General features: G+C 43.3%; 1 long non-coding RNA gene across 1 annotated transcript in view; it reads left to right on the forward strand.

Moving 5' to 3' along the window:
* Positions 1 to 22,274, forward strand: part of LOC124555687 — a 53,854-nt gene extending 31,580 nt beyond the window's left edge. Inside the window, exons 3-4 of the long non-coding RNA XR_006968579.1 lie at positions 8,873 to 8,922; positions 22,022 to 22,274. This is a non-coding gene — a long non-coding RNA (uncharacterized LOC124555687). The remainder of the gene's footprint in view (positions 1 to 8,872; positions 8,923 to 22,021) is intronic.
* The last annotated feature ends 213 nt before the right edge of the window (positions 22,275 to 22,487 follow it).

A 22,487-nucleotide genomic window follows, 5' to 3' on the forward strand; every position in this document is an offset into this window, starting at 1 on the left:
AAAGAAAGCATGAAGGGAAGTGAATATATCCACAACACTGTCATACATGTCGTTCAGTAGGCCTACATCTTTGCACTGTATGAGAAGTAGTTACTGAAAGCACCAGAGATTGAGTTTACAATCCTGGCTGACTCGCAGCTCGGTCGAGGAGGCTGACATGGCACTGAGGTGGAACTTGGTGAGCTTGACCAGAACAGGGTGCTGAGTACAAAGGCAGGCTACTGCAGGTAACAGGCTGAGACATCCCTGAAAGGGTCGTGCTCATCAAGGTGGTGACAGGCACAAGGCTGGCTGACAAAGTCCAGCAACAAAGTATTACTCACAAATAAAGGATGATCCAGAAAGAAACCCCTTCTCTACAGTTTAAAAAAACTTTATAAACACAGGTCTTCATGATCTACAAATGCAGACATATTTGTAAATCTTCAGAGTTACATGTGGTATACAGCACTCACTCCTTAAAGGTCACATCATTCGTATGAGCAGCACCTTATCAGAGCACTCATGTAGATGAGCTATGAAGCTGCTACACAGTGTCCTCCCGTACAGCGACAGGTATAACAATGAGTTCTCAACAGATGTTTGCCTCCAGTGCCTGGAGGTTTACAGGGTGATTTTCCAACACTTTGGACTTAAGAAACCACCAGAGGAAGAAATTTGGAGCCGTCAGATAGGGTGAAGGTGCTGGCCAAGCCACATCACCAAGTCAGGAGATCAGATGGTTAGGAAAATATTCACACAGTTCATCCATTGACAAATGGGCAGTGTGTGCAGTTGCAACATCCTGTTGGTACCACATTATTGGCCATTGATGCTGTTGTAGTGCAGGGATGAGAAAATTCTGAATTTTGGACACACATCATTCAGAAGTCACAGTACATGTGGCACAATTGTTGTCCCAAAAAATATGGACTGATGATCCCATCTGTAGTGAGTCCACACCACACTGTTAATTTTGGCCTGTTTAGTGCCTGTTCATGGACTTTCTGTGGGTTCTCAGTGCTCCAAAAATGGCAGCTTTGCTTGTTAACTGCCTCTAGCAATAAGAAGTGTGCCTTGTTAGTTATCATCAAGCTGTCAATAATTCCTGGATTAGCAGCCAATATTTCCAGAAATGTGTTGCAAGACCGAACATGGGCAACCTTGGCAGTGGGCCTTAGGCTTTGCACTGCCATAGTATACTAGTATGTAGTATATATATAATATAATTACAAAAGGATTACAGTAGTTCTAAGCCTCATGTAGAATATCCATACATACATAAACATAATAAATGACAAGCCATGAATCCCAATACTGCCTTTGGACAACAACTTTACAAGCTCTGTTTTTTTACCACAGTCTCATATACCGGGTGATCAAAAAGTCAGTATAAATTTGAAAACTGAATAAATCACGGAATAATGTAGATAGAGATGTACAAATTGACACACATGCTTGGAATGGCATTGGGTTTTATTAGAACCAAAAAAATACAAAAGTTCGAAAAATGTCCGACAGATGGCACTTCATCTGATCAGAATAGCAATAATTAGCATAACAAAGTAAGACAAAGCAAAGGTGATGTTCTTTACAGGAAATCCTCAATATGTCCACCATCATTCCTCAACAATAGCTGTAGTCGAGGTATAATGTTGTGAACAGCACTGTAAAGCATGTCCGGAGTTATGGTGAGGCATAGGCGTCGGATGTTGTCTTTCAGCATCCCTATAGATGTCGGTCGGTCACGATACACTTGCGACTCCAGTTAACCCCATAGCCAATAATCGCACGGACATAGGCCTGGGGACCTGGGAGGCCAAGCATGACGAAAGTGACAGCGGAGCACACGATCACCACCAAACAACATGCGCAAGAGATCTTTCACGCATCTAGCAATATGGGGTGGAGCGCCATCCTGCATAAGCATCGTATGTTCCAGTAGGTGTTTATCTGCCAGGCTGGGGATGATGTGATTCTGTAACGTATCGGTGTACCTCTCACCTGTCACGGTAGCAGTTACAAAACCAGAATCACGCATTTCCTCGAAGAAAAAAGGCCCGATAACGGTAGATGTGGTAAATCTGACCCATACCGTGACCTTCTCATCATGCAATGGAGTTTCCACGACAGTTCTAGGAATTTTGGTAACCCAAATTCTGCAGTTGTGGGTGTTGACAGACCCTTGGAGCATGAAATGAGCTTCGTTGGTCCACAACACGTTACTCAACCAATCATCATCTTCCACCATCTTTTGAAACACCCACACTGCAAATGCCCTCCGCTTCACGAAATCGCCAGGTAACAGTTCATGATGCCGATGGATTTTGTACGGATAGCATCGGAGGGTACCCCTAAGTGCCAACCAAACAGTCTCAGCAGCATTACGCCTTGTGCTCAGTTGGCCACTACGGGGTCTATCGTCTAAACAACCCGTGGCTTCGAACTTCAAAATCATTCTCGCCACAGCTGCATTTGTCAACGGACCTTTACCCATCTGAATCCCCTTCCTATGGCGATAGGGTCGTAATGCTGAACAAGCACATTCCCCATTCTGATAATTCAGCTTCACTAAAAGCGCCTTTTCAGGTAACGTCAACATGCTGCAACTGCTGGCGCATCTGATTCTCTCTCTCATTACAGCTGTTTTTATACACAATTGTCATACGCAGTCACTGACATTTTGCTGTCCAGCGCTATCTGTCGGACATTTTGTGAACTTTGTTTTTGTTTAGTTCTAATAAAACCCCATGTCATTCCAAGCATGTGTGTCAATTTTTACCTCTCCATCTACATTATTCCGTGGTTTATTAAGTTTTCAAATTTATACTAACTTCTGATCACCTGGTACATAAGCGTAATAAGCAAAACCTATAATTAGGAAGAAATGTTACAAGGCTCCATGTGGAAAAATATACTCTCTCTCTCTCTCTCTCTCTCTCTCTCTCTCTCTCTCTCTCTCTCTCTCTCTCTACATATAAACAAAGTCAAATCAGTAATACTGCTTGTTTATGAATACATTATATATGAAACAGGCAGTGCATTATAACAAAATGAAATGCAAGCATATGTATTTACACACTTCTGCATATCACAACAATAATTCTTCTCTCAGATAAGCTCAACCTGTGAGTTAAGACCTGATAAGCACACACAATTACATTATGCCATTGTGGTGTTTATTCATCTCTCCTCTCCTTCTGAAAAGTAAGTCATTCAGATAAATAATTACATCCTTTTGCATATCCTTTCCAAAATAAGCTACTGAATACATCACTCAGTTGTAGAACAAAAATTGACACACAAACCAAAATGATATACACCACAAAAATGCAAGTAAATAACAGAAATATTTTAATGTCTTTATGTATTTGTTGTAGTTACCTGTGTATGAATCATATGAAACTAAGACAAAAGAATGACACACCACGAAGGAATTATCTAAGTGGAATGTAAATCCGTTGATGTCATGTACATGTACAGGCAAACAAATGATTATAATTTCAGAAAAATTGAATGATATGTTCAAGAGAAAGAGCCTCACAAGCTGAGCAAATCAATAACATGTTGGTCCACTTCTGGCCATTATGCAACCAGTTATTTGTTGGCACAAGCTGATCAAATTAATAACATGTTGGTCCATTTCTAGCCATTATGCAACCAGTTATAAGTTGGCACTGGAGCAGACACTCTCCAGCCGTCGCAGCAGTAGTAGCTCTCAGCCAGTGATGGCCGGTACATTGGTAGCTATTGGGGTTTAGGCTTCGCTGACCACTCTGCTCTTCAGAGAGTCTTCTTTCGAAGCATCTGTAATGCTCGGTGGATCGGCGGAAGGTTGAGCCTTGCTCCCTTTCGTCGAAAAGCTGCGTAGCTCGTGAAGAAGCTTAATTGTCGCAAGAGTCACAGGCTCACAGCAACCCCGCAACTTTGGTTACAAACTCCCCCAGCGAGACTATCTCGTTCTTTGCTAGGGTTGACCAGTGCCAGGGGCCCATTCACGTCGGACCACCCCGTGCACTGTAGGCCACTTTCCTTCCTCCGCACCTCCTTTAGGTGCTGCGCCACTGCACCAATGGCGCACATTAGGCCGTAGGGCATTCCCCACCCACACCTAATAAAGTTCCTTACAACACCAAGATGGCAGATTCCGCTGGTGTTTTCCCAGCCCTAACCTGCAGCAAGGCTGCAGCGAAAGAGACGCCTGAGTCGACTGTTCCCGTCGATGTCAACATCCCGCTTGCTGCCGTTGAGGAGGTATTAGCCAACAAGGATTGGCAGATCGCTGCACAAGCACAGGAACTGCTCAACCAGCGTCCATTAATCACCGACATCTGCGCCCAAGTGATTCCCCCATGCAGACAAGCACTCTTCACATTACGCTACATTCACCTGCAACTGGTGACTCCTGTACAACCGTCCCACTGTGGCAGCTGACTCCAGCAGTGGAATCAGCGGCTGCAGATGCGGACCCAGAACACCACTACACTGTGCCCTGGCAGGTGGTGGGCCCACGACGCAAACTCAGAAACACTATGCAAACAAGTGAGCAACCACATTCTAGGCAGCCGAAAGGCGCTGCTGCCTACACCGAAACCCACACTTCCGGTTAGGGACACTGCCACAACAACCAACATGACCCGACCTGCGGTCAACAACACCACAGAAACACCAACCACAGTTATGCCCGCACAACAAAAGACTGGTTTTCCCCCAGTCATAATACAAAACTAGGGGGACCTTAGTGTCCTCAACACAACAATCGCGGAAAGGCACACACCTTGTACACTTCACACAAAGTATTCTGGGGATAGGGCCTCACTGTACGTATCAACAAACAATGAATACAAAGATCTCCTTATCTTCCTCAAAGAAAAGGGAATCGAGCACCACATGTACAGAACAGCTGAAGAAGGAACACAGCAGTATGTGGTCAAGGGAGTGGACCCCATTGGACAACAGTACAAGCGGCGCTCAACTTCCTGGAATTCGACTGCAAAAGTGCTTCCCAGATGATGGGCTTCCACTCCCACAATCGTCTACCACACTACCTGGTCGAGATGGCTGACATGGCCACCTCCCGCAGCCTTCTGCAGATAAAGAGCCTTCTGCAGATGGACGTAAGGGTAGAGCTATATGAACCACTACAAGTCCCCAAACAATGCAACAACTGCCAGCGATTCGGTCATTCAGGCCTTCGCTGTGACCTGCCACCCTGTTGCCGCGGGTGCGCTGGCAAACACGCATCCAACGCCTGTGCACTTATCCATCAAAACATACGCCATTGCTACAACTGTGGTCAAGGCCATGCGCCCAACTACAGGGGCTGCAACGTATACAAAGAGGGGGAGAGGCGCAAAACTCAAAAATTGAGGCCACCCAACGCCATACCACGTCCAAGGCCCACACCAAACCCTGTTAGGAACGGAGTATCGTTTGCCATGGCCACACGTCCTGGAGGAGCGGAGGAACCTCCGCGCCCAGCGCACACACTTAACACAACCGCTGCGCCAACAACACAACCATCTCAGCCAACATGCAACACCACAACCACACCGGTACCAACACCAGTTCCCCAAACCAACACGACCCCACCCCCTGAGACCACAGCCTGCGAATCCACACACAGCACACAGGAAGACGCACCTACACAAGGAGCCCCAGAACCAAGAACACAGAGAAAGCGTAGGCGACCATGAGGTAACAGGAGTGGGAACATGTGTACACCACAACAAACTACCCAGCAACAACAGAACACTGAAACGCAGGCACACAGTCTGCAAACCAGTGGTACCAGCACATACACACACTATTCCACCCCTCACTACAGCTGAAAAACAGGCACTACAAAATGCACTACACAGCAGCAACACAAGCGCCAGCCCACACATAACGCCAACACCCGCACCAGCGGCCACCAACACTACAACCAAGCCACAGGCCGACACGCACAACACCAACATAACACTTGAGGGTTTATTGGCAACAATATTCCCCCAGCACATGACCGCTCAGATCTTTAGCAAGATCGCGGTGGCCGTCACTACACTCATCACGTGGCTCATAGCTGCTCAACCTGGGCAGTACTGGGCCACCATAGAAACAGCGCTCACCATGCTGTTTGCACCCCTACATGGATAACATGACACCCCCAGTCCCCATCACAAACAACCAGACACTGACACAGATCCTGTTCTGGAATGCAGACGGGATCAACAACAACAGGGCGGAATTTGCCGCGCTCATGGAGAGTAAGGGTATCCTTATCGCACTACTGAGCGAAACTAAGCTCAAACCACGCAACCAACTAAACTTCACCGGCTGCTGCGTCTATCGTACCAAACATCGTGGTCCCTGAACTTGAAAAACTGCAGGCAACCGCTGTCAGGGTCATGTTCAACAGAGCCTACACTACACTGGTGCCAGTATACAGCAGCCCTAAAAACATCAAAACACACGACATCAGCACAATACTCAACATATCACCGCATGTAATCGCCGCTGGAGATCTTAATACAAAACACCCTGACTGGAACTCATGTATATGAAACTCCAATGGCAAGAAACTATACGAACACACACTAGGACGAAACTACATCACACTAGCGCCGACCGAATCAACGCACATTCCCTACCGGAGGGGACACAGGCCAGATGTGTTAGACATGGCTCTCATCAAGGGCATAACAACGACACTCAACGTTGCCGTCGAAAACGATCTGCCCTCAAATCACCAACCCGTTATACTGTACATTGAAGAAACATTGCAGCACATGGAACAACGCAGGATGTTAGACTACAGGCGCTGAATTGGACGCTGTTCAAGGAAACGCTTGACAGTCGCATCCCACCCACCCACGCGATTAACGAGACAGCTCAAATTGATGTGGCAGCGCCGTCAAAGACGCAATAACCGACACCATACCGATCCACACACAACAACAACAACACAGTGCTGCCCTGCCCCAGGAGATCCTGGGCCTTATCTCAATGAGAAACTGCCCCAGGAGACATTGGCAGCGTACCAGGCGCCAGCACTTCAAACAGCACATGAACAGGCTCCAGGGAATAATACGGGACAAAATACAAACATTTAAAACTCAACAGTGGGACCAGAAACTCGAAGGGCTGGACACCACGCGACCTGGCATGTGGCAGATGGCCCGACACTTTGCCAGGGAGAAACTGTACACACCCACGCTACAAGGGCCCAATGGACCAGCATATTCTGCAGAAGAAAAAGCGGAACTGATGGCCCTCACACTCGCAGCATCATTAACACCGAACCTGGATCCCTCAGACCCAGCATTCACACTTGCGACCGACCAGGAGGTCACACGCATCCTGGCCCAACCAGCGCACATCATCATCCGACAAGCTAGTACAGCTTAAGTCAAATGGGGCATAATGCATACCACCACTAGGAAGGCCCCTGGTCACGATAGCACTCAAAACCGTGTCCTCCAGGAGTTCACGAACAAAGCAGTAGACTAACACACATCACGAAAGCCATACTTAAACACCAACACTTCCCCACCTTTTGGAAGACAGCCAAGGTCCTGATGTTCAGAAAGCCAGGGAAAGACCACTCCCTCCCACAAAATTACCAACCCATCAGTCTGCTGAGCGCTCTCAGCAAGATCATTGAGAATGTAATACTAAAACGACTCGCCAGGCACTGTATCACAAACGACACCCTGAGACCGAAGCAATTCTGTTTCAGGAATCACCACTCAATAACACAACAACCGCTCCACGTCACTGAATACATAACACACGGATACAACTCAAACAAATCAACTGGACATTGAGAAGGCTTTCGATCGTCTATGGCACAAAGGCCTTATACGCAAACTCAGTGACGCAGGGTTCCCCGACGAGCTTGTATGTCTCATACACTCATATCTCACGGACGGGAGTTTCAACACCGACGCGCAGGGCAAACAATCGACACGACATGGTATCCAGGCAGGAGTATCCCAAGGAAGCATCCTAGGGCCCCCATCCTTGCACAAGATTGGAAGCCGTCTAACATTAACTCACGACTACAGACTGCACTCACAGCGGCAGAGCCTTGGCTGGTGAAATGAAATGGCGGGTTAGAGTAAATGTCGACAAGTGCGAAGCCGCTCTGCTCACTAGAAGATGGAAACTACTGCGCAAACATCAGTACTGCAACGTAGTAACACTACATGCACGCCCAATACGTTTCCGCGAGAAGGTCAAATACCTCCGTTTCTGGCTGAACCGGAAACTGCTCTGGGGGGGGGGGACCACATTCAACACGTGACCAAAAAAGCAAACGCAAGGCTTAAACAACTCTACCCTATGCTTAACAGGTGTAGCACATTGAATAGGAGGGTGTCTAGGTCCATGTACATGACACGTATTCGACCCCTGATGATGTACGCAGCCCCTGTCTGGGGATACGCTGCGCCCACACGCATGCACCGTCTGCAGCTCATACAGAACAAAGTACTCAGGATCATAAGCAATGCTCCGCACTACACACGCAGCGTGGACCTTCACCGGGAATATCGGCTAGATACCATCTTGCAGGTATTCCAACAACTCTCCACATGACTGTACAATAACACCAGACACTCGCGCAACCCGTTTATCCTTTCTCTGGGTAACTACGACCACAACCATAGATGGAAACATAATAGACCAAAGACACTATTGGCAAGGAACTAAACATCGATGGTCCATAGCACGCTAACACGACAATACTGGCGAGCCCCTGCAACACAGCTACTACTGGTAACCCCAGATGCTCGACCCACCGAAAAACAGGCAACTGCAGGGAAACCAGCCACACACACCCCATACACTGTCTGTGAGCCGATCTATGACCAATCGCTCACTAATGTATGACGAACTTGAACTGTTACAGGGACGCAGCAACTGCAGCAGGCCCCACAACGAGCTTCCACAACAACAAAGGTAACGATGCACGATACCTCGCACTAACGTAACCACACCTTGCATACACTGTCGCAGATAGCAAGCCACTACTGCCCTTACTACCCATCCTACTGTCGCAGAAGTTTTTATCCCTTGGTGCTTGCCTTGACACTTTTTTTCCTCTGCCCTTACAACCGCTACCCTTCAATCACTTTAGTCCACTTTCTGTCTCCTGATGGACCATGTTAATGAGTAATCTTACCCAGACGCATGGATAACATCACAGCCCGCATCCTATGACTCCTGATTCAAAAACTAATATGTTATACAGAGATGACAGTAGAACTTTTGGTTTGGTCACCACGTTGGTGTGGGCGTGGAGGGCCCCATCCTTTGTGTTGGCACTGATTGATAGAGTTGTTGGATGTCCTCCTGAGGGATATCGTTCTGTTCAATTGGTGCACTAGATCATCAAAATCCTGCAATAGGTAGAGGACCCTGCCCATAATGCTCCAAATGTGCCCAATTGGGGAGAGATCTGGTGACCTTGCTGGGCAAGGTAGTGTTTGGCAAGCATGAAGACAAACAGTAGAAACTATTGCCATGTGGGGCAGGCATTATCTTGCTGAAATGTAAGCCCAGGATGGCTTGGCATGAAGGGCAACAAAACGTGGCATAGAGCACTGTTGATGTGCTGTAAGGGTGCCACAGATGGCAACCAAAGGAGTCCTGGTATGAAATGAAATGGCACCCCTGACCCCAGACGATCACTCCTGGTAGTCAGGCCATACGGTGGGCAACAGTCGGGCTGGTATCCCACCACTGTCCAGGGCATCTCCAGACACATTGTTGCTGCTCATCGGAGCTCAGTTCGAAGTGGGGCTCCTTACTGGAGACAATGCCAGGCTGAGGTAATTCATAATTTTCAAACACAATGTATGTTCCAAAATCCTACTGCAAATCAACGTTAGTGATATGGGTCTCTAATTCAGTGAGTTACTCCCATTTCCATTCTTGGGTATTGGTGTGATTGTGCAGTTTTTCAGTCTTTGGGTTCAGATGTTTCTACAAGCGAATGAGAGTATGTTATTGCTGAGTATCGAGTTACTGTATCAGCATACTCTGAAAGGCGCCGGACTGCTATTTAACCTGTATCAGAGGCTTTACCTTTATTAAGTGATTTAAGCTTGCTCGATACACTGATGCATTCTATTACGAACATACTCATGCTAGCAGTTCATCATTTGAATTCTAGAATATTTACTTTGTCTTCTCTGGTGAAGTAAATTCGGAAAATAGTGTTTAGTAACTCTGCTTTAGTGGCACCTGCACTGTCATCAGTAACATTGCCATTGTTATCACAGAGTGAAAGTATTGACTGTGTCTTGGCATTGGTGTACTTTACATAGGACCAGTATCTCTTTGGGTTTTCTGTCATATTTCAAGATAGAGTTTCATCATGGAAACTATTAAAAGCATCTCGCATTGCAGTTTATACTAAATTTCAAGCTTCTGTAAAACTTTGCCAATATTCAGAATTTTGCGTTCTTTTAAATTTAGCATGCAACAGTCTTCTGACCTGTTTTCTGTACAATGGGGCATCAGTACCACCTCTCAATTGCCGTCAATCTTATTTCTCTTAAATCAGATTCCATGTGGTCTACGCTTACGCAGATTAAAGGGAGTGAAGACTGTTTCTTAGGTATGTGTCAAGCGAATTTTTATATGCTTTTTAAATAGGTGTACTTTTTGTTTATTTTTGGTGGTTTTGGATGTTACAGTATTTAGTCTCGCTACAGCCACCTTGTGGGAAAAGATCGCTATATCTATCATGATGCTCCTTATTTGCTCAGGATTTCTTGTCGCTAAGAGGTCAAGTATGTTTTTGCAACTATTTACACTTTGGGTGGTCTCCTGAACTAACTGTTCAAAATAATTTTCCGAGAAAGCATTCAGTGTGATTTTGGACATCGTTTTATGTGTACCACCAACTTTAAACATCTATTCCCACCAACGTATCAAAAGTAGATTGAAGTCATCACCAGCTATAATTGTATGAGTGGATACCTATATGAAATGAGACTCAAGTGTTCTTTGAACTGTTCAGCAACTGTATCATCTGAGTCAGGGGGTGTGTAAAAGGAAACGATTATTAATACACTATATAATTAAAAGTTCCCGGACACCTGGCTAAAAATGACTTAAAAGTTCATGGCACTGATATGGAGTACCTGGCAGTAGGTGGCAGCACAATGCACCTAATATAAAAACCGTATGTTTTTGGTGGTGTCTGGATACTTCTGATCACATAGTGTATATGCTGGTTTTCATGTGGAACTTCTACCCTTAGTAACTCAAAGAAACTATCTACTTCAGTTTCACTACAAAGTAAACTACATCTGACAGCAATAAACACTCCACCACCAGCTGTATTTACTGTATCCTTTCTGAACAAGATTAAATTCCTTGTAAAAATTTTGGCTAAACTTTTCTCCAGTTTTAGGCAGCTTTCTGTACGTACACAGTTTTATGTTCAGTGCTTCCTATTAGCACTTTGTGCTCTGATTCTTCCCCAACACAGCTATGACAAGTTGCAACTACAAGCAATTGTTGTTAGGTCTACTTTGGTCCTGCATTTCCCCTGCACAATTATAGATTGACGCCCTTGCTGTAGTTTCCCGAGATGCTCTAACCTACAAAACTTCCCAGTCCCCTCCACACAGCCTTCACTACTTGTGTAGCCACTTCATGTTTGTAGTGGACCCCTGACCTACTAAGTGGAACCCAGAAACCCACCAACCTATGGTGTATGTCGTGGCATCTACAGCCTACATGATTGCAGAACCATCTGAGCCTCTGATTCAGGTACTCCACCTAGCTCTGTTCCAAAAGCCCATAGTCAGTTCTGTCAATGATGCTACAGATGGTGAGCTTCACCTTCACCGTGCAAGCAAGACTGGCAGTCTTTATCACTAGAGCTAGCCTCTTGAAACCAGAGGGGATCTCTGCAATCCAAAGCAACACACTTCGTTACTACTAATACCACCTAATTGCTGTTGTTCACACTGTTTCACCCTGTTAAAGCCCATGTTGCTTTATAGGCGCAACATGTACTATACACAACATTGGAAATTAATAACAGTTAAACATTATTCATGAAAGTATGGTTTTTTTTTACATTTGACCATTAGGGGTAGATGCCGTCTGAAGGAGGGGTTAGTGTCGCTCTGCAAGTAGCTTGCAGCGACCTCAGGATCGACCAATCAGTCATGAAGAAACAGCAGACAAATTGTATGCGATATTTTTGTATGTTGTGCCCTTTTTAGTTCTTTGCTTATCATGCGCTCTTGCTTGTTGTAAGAAGTCTTCATGTGGTGGAAAGTGAAGTAAAATAAATGTGTATATATGCAGATATCGTGTCTACATGATCACTGAAGTGTTGTTCAGTTAGTGAACATACAAAGCCTACACTCGTAACCCCACAAAGGAACACAGGAAATGAATAACCTCAAAGATGACAGCTGCAGGGTACATATCAAGGAATGCATATGGCATAGCATTCCGAGACAGGTACATCACAGATCATCATCCCACACAACTTACAACACTAACTATGTTACAGTGCCTTCGTTCTGGACCTGAGTTATGGTTCAATGAGGCAGAAAGCATTTTCAGTCAGTATGATGTCAGGAATGATACAGAAAATTTTCACTGCATGATTGCCCACTTCATCAAGATTCAGATTGTTTAAGCAGAGAAAGTTTTGCTAACACATAGTTACATTGCCAAAAAATATTGCCTTATCAAAAATTTCATGCCACAACACCTGAAGTACAGCTTCAGGGATTACTTACAGATGAGCAGTTGGGATATAGATCTCCCAGACAACTATTACAGGAGCTTAGTCACTACTGGGGCTAGATTTGTTACCAGGAAATTCCTTATGGATGTTGTGGCTCAGACAGCTCCCTACAGATGTTCGTATCATATTGGCAGGAAACACGGAGTTGTCACTTGGCGTGTTAGTGGATAGCGTGAAACCCATTGCAAGTTGTTTGCACTACAACATTGGCAGAATGGAAGCAAAATACTACAGGGTGGATGGTCCCAAACTGTACGTGCTAGGTGCAGAGCCACTCTACGGCCTTGGACCATGCATTCTAAGCAGTGCACACCTGACAACTACGTATCAATTGGCTGCAAGCATGAAAGAGCCGAGTGCCAAAATTCACATTACGGCACTTAAAAAGTGCAGCATAGTGATGCTGTAAGACATACCAATGCATCCTTTCTTTCTCCGTGATCAGGATGACAAAATATGTGCTGAGAAGTTCAGCTGATGCTGGTATCACCAACGATTCAGAAGCAAAGCTAGGGAATTTGTAGTACCCTGTAGTCATCCAAATGCTTCTAAAAGTTGCTAAAGGGCATCAGTAGCCGTGGCTCTTTTAAATAGTCACCCTACCCACTATCCTCCCTCTGCAGCTGCCGGGTTGGGAATTCTCAAGGTGTATGGTTTTGTTAATGCCCGCAGAGTGCAACCAGTTGCACCATGCCGGAAGATGTCCAATAACAGCTTGTTGCAGCAAATTCCTTTCAGCACTACTCTCTTGACAGATCCAGAAGTGCAACATGGAAAGCAACAAACAAACAAACAGGACATGAGTGGCTCTGGTACCAATCGCAACCAGTCAGCTCAGATTCATACTAAACAAAGTGGAGGCAAGTACCACGGGCTTCTCCTCAAAGCAGAATAATGTTAACATTCACAAGGCAAAGTTCGCTCCCATTCTGGGTTCTGATACAATAATCATAGATGGAGTTCCAAAACTCATAACTGCCAGATGCCAGTGCTAACCTTTATGGAAGGTTTTGAGAACTTAAGCTTTGAAGAAATGTGCTTCAAATACCAGAGGAATTTCGGGGCCTCCTGCAATGAGTTGTTCCAACAACTACAGAGAATTGGTTTCTTGTAGTCGGCTGTAAACTACTCCAGAAGACTATTTCTGCAGGCAATTTAACAGGAACAGAATTCCTGGTGGACACACGATTCGCTCTCGATGTACTCCCAAATCACAGTTTCAGCACAGAGTATTGTGCGAGATCATAACTTTTGATGGCAGCTAATAACTCTCTTATTCAAACGAAGGGGAAGAAGCAGTTGAATCTGAGCCTTAGTTTGGAGAGGAAGTTCTGGTGGACCTTCATAGTTGCGAATGTTACTGAACCTATATGGGCGGATTTCCTTCACCATTTTCTGCCTGTGGCAGATCTCCAAGAATGGGAAACTATTGTCACGAGCAACAGTAGAATCAACACACTGCATCAGAAACTTGGACAGCATCATAGAAGAATTTCCAAAAATTAAGTCAGTAGAAAAGCAACACACTGTGACAAGCACAATAGTATACATTTCATTCACACATTGTCTGCACTGCTGGTGTCGGCCACACTATGCTGTATAATGCCCAAAAAATGTGAGGGTATGCAAGAAGACACTAATAAGCAGTTCTAAGAGGGTGTGATGGCACCTTCGGACAGTCATTGGATCTCCAACTACCCAAGGTGTTAAAGTGGAACAATACGTGGCAATTGTGGGTCACTACAAAGTTCTGAACACCAAAACTGTGCCAGACAAATATCCTATTCCACTTGTAATGGGCTTAAACAATGCTATTTTGAAAGCTTGAGTATTCAGCATCATTGATTGTGAAGAAGCCTATTCACAAATACCAGTTGCTTCTGCTGATATAAAAAAGACAGCCATCAGTAACTAGTTTGGTCTGTTCAAGTGCCATTTCATGCCATACAGTTTGAAAAATGTGGCACAAATATGGTAGTGTTTTTATTTACCAGGTTCTCAGAGGCATTGATTTTGTATTTTGTAACATGGATGGTATTGTTTTGTTTTCAGAGTAGGTAGAGCAGCATGAGAACTATCTCAGACAGCTTTTACAAGGCCTATGCTAATATGTGGTAATCATCAACAAAGAAAAATTGTCTTCAGATAATGCAATGTGAACTTTCTTGGTTTTAATATGTCAGTAGGGGGTATAGCTCCAGTGCCTACGAGGGTAGAAAACATGTGCAATGTGCCAATAGCATAGACGTACAAAGATCTGCAGCATTTCCATGGTGTGCTTAATTATTACAGAGGGCACCTACCAAAATCAGGAGAGCTGCATGTACCTCACGGAGTTGTTGAAAGGAAAATATACAGGCGGCGGGAGAGAAGTGAAGTCGACTCAAGAACAACTGTTGGTGATCAATTCAGTTAAGGAATACACCGGCTCATGCTCCTCGCACATCTACATTAATGCACCAATGGCATTAATGGTGGAAGCAAACCAGGTAGAAATAGGAGCCACCCTGCAGCAACTCATACAGTGAGCCTGGCAGCTGCCAGCTGCAGTGGTCAAGCGGTTCTAGGCGCTTCAGTCCGGAACTGCGCGACTGCTACAGTCGCAGGTTCGAATCCTGCCTCGGGCATGGATGTGTGTGATGTCCTTAGGTTAGTTAGGTTTAAGTAGTTCTAAGTTCTAGGGGACTGATGACCTTAGAATTTAAGTCCCACAGTGCTCAGAGCCATTTGAACCTGGCAGCCCATAGTATTTTTCTTGCAAACACTTAGGACAGCACAGGAAGAACTGGAACACAAGAGACAGGGAGTTTTGTGCTATATATGCTGCAATACAACCTTTTTGCAAATCAGTGGAAGGCAAGCACTTCACTGTCTACATGGACCATGTTCCACTTACTGCAGTCTTTTCTAAAATGTCTAATGTGGCTCGCTGAGGCAGTGTAGGCAAGCTGAGTGCATTTCTCAGATCACTACAGATGTAAAACATATCAGTAGGTGCAGAAATGTGGTTGCTGGTTTTTTCTCACATTGTTGTTCATGTATGAGGGCCATTCTGTGGGATAGTACTGCAGAACAACAATAGAATGACAGCATCTCACATTTTATGCTAGAGCAGAAGCAGTTCAGCCTCATCTTGTCACAGATACATGTGGGCAAACTGCAAGCTTCATTGTGGTGTGACATATAGCACAACCTACAGCTGCAACCACTGCAAGCCACAGATTCAGTTGCCAAGTTTTTGAGGCCTTCCACAATTTAGCACATCTGGGAGTGAGAGCCACAGTCAAGTTGATAAGAAAATGTGGATTGGTTGGGGGCTTTAAGGAAGATTAATGAAAATAGGTTCAAACATGTGTCAACTGCCAACAGTGCAAGATTGGCAGGCATGTATCAGCACCCCTCAGTATCATAATTATGCCTAATGCGCACTTCATCCATATTCATGTTGACCTGTTGGTACTTTACCCAGTACAGGACAGGGTAGTTATGTATTAATGATGGTTGACAGATTTACACGTTAGCTCGAAGTCTTCCTGATCACTTATATGGCTGCAGAAACTGTGGCCAGAGCTGAGCTGTTGTAAGCGGCTGGATTGCAAGATTTAGGGTACCTCAGACAATAACAATAGACTGTGTAAGGCAGCTCGAATCATTAGTGTTCGATGAACTCGTATGACTATGTGACTGCTTGCATATTAGAACAACCAGCTATCCCTTCCGCTAGCAGCAAGGGGAGAGCAGTGGACTGAGGCATTAGCCCTAGTGCTACTGAGGTTACATATGGTGGTGAAGGAAGATCTGGGATACACCACAGCTCAACTGGTGGACAGAGAGCATCTGAAACTTCCAGCCAAAATCATTTCTGCCAACCAAGACTTCAGCGTACTGAGGAAGTCACAAAGGAATTTGGACAGTTTCTCGAAAAAAGCATGGCCCAAATTTGACCTTCAGCACCAAAAACTCATGGTACTAAACCTATCTTCATTCACAAAGACTAACAAAAAACCTTGCATGTTTGGTTGTGGAATGATACAGTATGACCACCTTTAAGACCTCTTTACACAGGACTGTATATAGTCAGCCAATGTTAAGTGAACACAAGCAAGATAGTATACAATGATAGGGAAAGAACGGTTTCCTCGAACAACTGAAGTCAGCCCATGTAGAGGAGGACTCAATGGATCAGAGGCTATGGGTTACACCTTCTGTTCCACCAGGCTCTAATTTCAGCCCGTTTCTTCCAACACAAATGGAGGCCTAAGACAATGTGAGGGGAGACTCGCTGGCACACAAGTACTACCAGCTACAAACACATCTGCCACCATAACAAGCAGTGGTAACAAGAGAGGGAAAAGCAGTATAATAACTGTTCACCCATGTCACATGTGCTCCAGGGTTAACAAAATGGGAGGGGGGGGGGGGGGCGTTTTCTGGTGTAGTGACAGTAGTGAAGCAGAGTCGATCGTAGTGCTGATTTAATTTATTCAAGATGGTGAACTGTCCCCCCACCCCCTAGTGTAGCTGTGGCAGTTGGACTGATAGTGTCACTGAATGATGTCATAGGTTTTCCCCCTTCCCCCTCTGGGAAAACCACAGCCCTTCCCACCTCTTCCCACTCCCTCTACCCGTCCTCCCTTCCTCTCCTTTGGAAATTGTCAGGGAAAAATCGCTCAGTCTGTGCTGAGCTGTTAGTGTGGAAGGATGTAGGGTAGTTTATTTTCTTTATTTTGGATGTTATCCTGTTGGAAGTTGTTGGGAAAAGCTTGTGGTGCAGACAGAGAGGCGTTTAATAAATGTATTACCTGTAAGCATGCTGCCAAGGACTGTGTCCATAGTGCCTTACATGAGGATTGGAATGGAAAGCTAATGGAGGAGTGTAAGAAGAACTGGTGATGCATCAGGAGGGTCTGAAAGTGCATTTCACAACTCATACAGATAGTTGCTTGTGCTGGCACTGTCTACCTTTTTTGGGATGGCCAGTCAGTATACATAAGAGATGAATGTGTGCTCTTCAACAACCCCAGCCCGACTGACCTAGTTCACAATGCTGCTGCCAGAGTGTGCTTGAAATTGTGACATCATGGATGAAAAAAGCTGGTCGGAACCAACAGGAATGCAGCACCCCGTCACATGATCATGATGTCAGGGACATACGGCAAATGTGATAGCCTGATAGTCTCACTCAGTGGAAGAATCATGAGACAGCAACAGCAGCAGCAGAATAGGAAGAAGTGGAAAACTATGTACTCTTTACATGTCTTTGTTTATGTCTGTCCATAGTTGGTATTATTATTATTTCTTTACTTTCTCAGACGTTAAGTCTGGTTAAAAAAATGGGACGTGATGCGGACCTTGATCAAGCGTCACTTCCTTTTAACTGTACGGTATATGTTATATTGCATTTAGGAACTTTCGGGTAATTGAACATGTATCAATAATTATGGATTTCTGTAATTGTATATATAAGTTTGGATGTAGCTGTATTGTATTGATGTACTGGTGGATATTGTGTGGTATGACTCCTGTAGTTGATAGTATAATTGGCATAATGTCAACTTTATTCTGATGCCACATGTCCTTGACTTCCTCAGCCAGTTGGATGTATTTTTCAATTTTTTCTCCTGTTTTCTTTTGTATATTTGTTGTATTGGGTATGGATATTTCGATTAGTTGTGTTAATTTCTTCTTTTTATTGGTGAGTATGATGTCAGGTTTGTTATGTGGTGTTGTTTTATCTGTTGTAATGGTTCTGTTCCAGTATAATTTGTATTCATCATTCTCCAGTACATTTTGTGGTGCATACTTGTATGTGGGAACGTGTTGTTTTATAAGTTTATGTTGTAAGGCAAGCTGTTGATGTATTATTTTTGCTACATTGTCATGTCTTCTGGGGTATTCTGTATTTGCTAGTATTGTACATCCACTTGTGATGTGATCTACTGTTTCTATTTGTTGTTTGCAAAGTCTGCATTTATCTGTTGTGGTATTGGGATCTTTAATAATATGCTTGCTGTAATATCTGGTGTTTATTGTTTGATCCTGTATTGCAATCATGAATCCTTCCGTCTCACTGTATATATTGCCTTTTCTTAACCATGTGTTGGATGCGTCTTGATCGATGTGTGGCTGTGCTAGATGATACGGGTGCTTGCCATGTTGTTTTCTTTTTCCAATTTACTTTCTTCGTATCTGTTGATGTTACGTGATCTAAAGGGTTGTAAAGGTGGTTATGAAATTGCAGTGGTGTAGCCGATGTATTTAAATGAGTGATTGCTTTGTGTATTTTGCTAGTTTCTGCTTGTTCTAGAAAGAATTTTCTTAAATTGTCTACCTGTCCATAATGTAGGTTTTTTATGTCGATGAATCCCCTTCCTCCTTCCTTTCTGCTTAATGTGAATCTTTCTGTTGCTGAATGTATGTGATGTATTCTATATTTGTGGCATTGTGATCGTGTAAGTGTATTGAGTGCTTCTAGGTCTGTGTTACTCCATTTCACTACTCCAAATGAGTAGGTCAATATTGGTATAGCATAAGTATTTATAGCTTTTGTCTTGTTTCTTGCTGTCAATTCTGTTTTCAGTATTTTTGTTAGCCTTTGTCTATATTTTTCTTTTAGTTCTTCTTTAATATTTGTATTATCTATTCCTATTTTTTGTCTGTATCCTAGATATTTATAGGCATCTGTTTTTTCCATCGCTTCTATGGAGTCACTGTGGTTAGTCAATATGTAATCTTCTTGTTTAGTGTGTTTTCCCTTGACTATGCTATTTTTCTTACATTTGTCTGTTCCAAAAGCCATATTTATATCATTGCTGAATACTTCTGTTATCTTTAGTAATCGGTTGAGTTGTTTATTGGTTGCTGCCAGTAGTTTTAGATCATCCATGTATAGCAAATGTGTGATTTTGTGTGGGTATGTTCCAGAAATATTATATCCATAATTTGTATTATTTAGCATGTTGGATAGTGGGTTCAGAGCAAGACAGAACCAGAAAGGACTTAATGAGTCTCCTTGGTATATTCCACGCTTAATCTGTATTGGCTGTGATGTGATGTTATCTGAATTTGTTTGAATATTAAGTGTGGTTTTCCAGTTTTTCATTACTATGTTTAGAAACTGTATCAATTTAGGATCTACTTTGTATATTTCCAATATCTGTAGTAACCATGAGTGGGGTACACTATCAAAGGCTTTTTGGTAATCAATGTATGCGTAGTGTAGCGACCTTTGTTTAGTTTTAGCTTGATATGTCACCTCTGTATCTATTATCAGTTGCTCTTTACATCCTCGTGCTCCTTTGCAGCAGCCTTTTTGTTCTTCATTTATAATTTTGTTCTGTGTTGTATGTGTCATTACTTTCTGTGTAATGACTGAAGTTAATATTTTGTAGATTGTTGGTAGGCATGTTATGGGGCGATATTTAGCTGGGTTTGCTGTGTCTGCTTGATGTTTAGGTTTCAGATAGGTTATTCCATGTGCAAGTGTATGAGGGAATGTGTATGGGTCTGCAATGTAACTGTTAAATAATTTAGTTAGATGTGAATGTGTTGAGGTGAACTTCTTTAACCAGTAATTTGCTATTTTATCATTTCCAGGGGCTTTCCAATTGTGTGTAGAATTAATTGCTCGGGTGACTTCATGTTGCAAAATTATCACTTCAGGCATTTGTGGTATCATCTTGTATGTGTCTGTTTCTGCTTGTATCCACCGTGCATGCCTGTTATGTTGTACCGGGTTTGACCATATGTTGCTCCAGAAGTGTTCCACGTCTGTTATGTTTGGTGGATTGTCTATTTTAATGTGTGTGTTATCTATTGTTTGGTAAAATCTCTTTTGGTTTGTGTTGAATGTTTGGTTTTGTTTCCTTCTATTTTCACTTTTTTTGTATCTTCTAAGTCGTTTGGCCAATGCTTGTAATTTCTGCTTCTTTTCATCTAATTGCTCTATTGCTTCTTGTTGTGAGATTTTACCTAACCTTTTTCATTTTTTGTCTGATATTTCATTTCTTATAAATTGTGTTAGCTGTCCGATGTCTTTTCTCAGTTTTTCTATTCTGATCTGTAGCCTGTGTTGCCATGCTGGTTTTGTGGGTTTCTTCTGTGTGTTGGTTTGTTCTGATCTCTGCCTAGTGTGTATATTTAGCGTAGTGAGTGCTCCTATATAAACCAGTAGTTGTAACTCTTCCATAGTTGTATTTTCATTTATTTTGTTGTGTATGATTGTGTTGATAGTTTTTATTGTTGTTTCGACTTGTGGGTTATTTGGCGGTCTATGCAAGAATGGTCTGATGTCTGTATTTGTGTCTTTGTATTCTATATATGTCAGCTGAAATTTCTCTTCTATATCTAACACGTGTGTCTCTTCGTGTTCTATTTGTGCTTGTTCTGGTGGCTGTCTTAAGATTTCGTTTTCCTCTGACTGTTTAATTGATGCGTGTTGTTCTTTGCTTGTTTGCTCTGGGATGTTTGAGTCCATTACTGTATTTTCTTCTTCTTCTGATTGCACATTATTTTGTTCCAGTATTTGTTGTACTTGTTGTTTGATGTTTTCTAATTCTGACTGGGGTATCCTGTTATTTTTTATTATTACACGGATCTGATCCGGGTATCTGGTAATAAATGTTGTGTATACTTGTGATCTGTATCCAGTTGTGTTGGTTCCTAGGTTTGTTGCTTGGTAATAACAGAACATGAGGTGTCGATTAACTTCATCTGACCATCTCATCCTCTGTCTTTGTTTTCCTTCTAGGGTGGTTGCAGGAATCATATCCTGCAAAACACCTCTGTTTGGATTTAAATCATTTTCCAGTTGGCTAGCAGTGTCGTTACCACTGTGGGCGGGCATAGGGTTCAGACGTTTTCTTTTCTCAGACGTTATGTGTGGTCAAAAATGGAAAGTGACGCGGACCTTGATCAAGCGTGACTTCCTTTTAACTGTACGGTATATGGTATATTGCATTTAGGAACTTTCGGGTGATTGAACATGTATCAATAATTACTGATTTCTGTAGTTGTATATATAAGTTTGGATGTAGCTGTATTGCATTGATGTACTGGAGGATATTGTGTGGTATGACTCCTGTAGTTGATAGTATAATTGGTATAATGTCAACTTTATCCTGATGCCAGATGTCCTTGACTTCCTCAGCCAGTTGGATGTATTTTTCAATTTTTTTTTCCTGTTTTCTTTTGTATATTTGTTGTATTGGGTATTATTATTAATACTATTACTAATGTATTTAATGGCTCTTCTTCTTCTTTGCTTATGATCTCCAGCATGTCTGGACCTGCACAAGTGGTGACAACCTCTGGTGTGTCTGGACCAGAAGCGGCCTGCAGCATGTTGGGACCTGCACAAGTGACAGTGACTCCTAGCATGTGGGATCCTGTAGCACACTTGGTCAGCATGTTGGAGCAGGACTCTTAGTACTATGCCATTTTTACGTAATATTTTCGTTGTGTGAGTTTTTGATTGGTTTTTTTGACCTTAAGTTTTATTATGGCCCATTTGTGAAGAGTTTCACACCTGTTAAACATCACACACAACTTTCAGTGCACAGTATACATCGAGAATAACTTACATCAACAAACAGTTACAAAGATGTTTTTAGATGCCTGAATCTAAAAAACATCTTTGTAACTGCTTGTTTATCTAAGTTAACAAGAAAACAAAAGCAAGCAGATCTTCACACATCGAAAACATTACGTAAAAATGGCATAGTACAAAGAAAAAACAAATGAA

This window comes from Schistocerca americana, chromosome X, assembly GCF_021461395.2.
Source record: "Schistocerca americana isolate TAMUIC-IGC-003095 chromosome X, iqSchAmer2.1, whole genome shotgun sequence".
In the NCBI taxonomy this organism is placed as follows: domain Eukaryota; kingdom Metazoa; phylum Arthropoda; class Insecta; order Orthoptera; family Acrididae; genus Schistocerca; species Schistocerca americana.